We start from the raw sequence: 1,552 nt of genomic DNA, 5'->3' as shown, positions 1-1,552 counted from the left end.
GATTAGCTCCCTTACCGGTCTCTATAGGTAATGATCACTTAGCTACGCACGGCGCTTGTACTGTCGTATTACCGAGGGCAACAAGAAATAAGGACGACGTCCTAGGCGATTAGTAAGGCCACCCGGAATCAACACCCCTATAGCTAGGTATCGGTCGCGGTATCGATACTAGGCCCCCGCCTAACGCACGATACAGTTACGATCCGCATTGTAGTAAAGGAAGACTAGGCCGAAGTTACGAAGCTATCGAACAAGGAGCTCGCCTAACGAATTAACTAACTAGGGGTGGTCGTAGTGAACTAACAGTCTAACGGCACTCTATAGATCTATACTAGCTCTACTACTGCTAGGAGGCACCTAGAGGCATAGCTATAGTAGGCATCTAAGGTTGCGGCATTAGCGAAGGTCTTAACGAAACAATTCACGATCCTAGTCCACGACATACCTAAGGAGTTTGACCTAACTAACTAGGGTCACCTACGCGCTCTCTAAGAGGACAACCCGGTCACTCTTAACTCTCTAATCCAGAAGGCGACTTGGCTCTATAGGAAATGGCTAGAAGGCAAGAAGGCCTCGGCGCTAATAGTATAGCTATAAGACGCGAAAGCGGCGGATCTAGCGATAGAACAAGGCCTAGTCTAGCAATATAGCCTTAAGACAGTAGAAAAGCACTCCTTATCCTTTCGTGTCCTCTAATGCTTCAAATGCTAATAGTATAGACACCAAACCTATACGTACACAAACAAGTAGGCCTGCTCGAACTGTATAGGAGACTATATATCTAGGGACTATACATCGACTACGAGACGGTACGCGAACTGTCCGGGGTACTACCTATCGTATAGTGCGGAATGCCTATAGCGGAAACTAGCAAAAAACAAGGCAATCACAAACAGAACCGTCGCCCTAAGATTCTACGGCGACCGTAAGGCTAGCCTATACCGGAACTAACTAGCGGCGGTCGGGTATAAGCGCCCTAGGGCCGAGAACGATATAAAGGATGCGTAGCCTAGGGCGTACGGGAGGCCACGTGCTCTACTAGCTACGGCGAGGGAATCTAACTAGGCCCGGCTCCCCTTTAGTATATAGCCGATAGGCGTAGACTAGGACGTATAGGGCAGTAGGACATAGGACGATATAGAGGAAATGATTATCGATGCCGATAACTAGCCTCGACACGCTTAGTATCATCTAGTATAACGTTAACTATAGTAAGGATATAGTCTAGAACCATTTCCTACACGAGGCGGACCCGCGCGTCTACTACGTCCTTACAATCTAGGAGCTATAGATTAACCCGCACTATAAGAGACTAACGACCTATAAGTCACTAGGCTATACGACATGCCTACGAGGCGACGGCGGACCCCGTACGTGCTTCTATGTCAGTAAGGACATACTAGAATCCGACTAGGAGGTAGTGTACTACGTAGACGAAGAAGGCGGGGGCGATATTACCTCCCTCTACGTAGGTAGCACCTAGATACACAACCTATATATACAACCGCTAGCCTCGAGGTCTAGCCGCGACCTAGGGGTCTATAGACACCTA

The sequence above is a fragment of the Fulvia fulva genome, chromosome 6, assembly GCF_020509005.1.
Source record: "Fulvia fulva chromosome 6, complete sequence".
NCBI classification, from domain to species: domain Eukaryota; kingdom Fungi; phylum Ascomycota; class Dothideomycetes; order Mycosphaerellales; family Mycosphaerellaceae; genus Fulvia; species Fulvia fulva.
Note: the sequence above shows the minus strand (reverse complement) of the source record.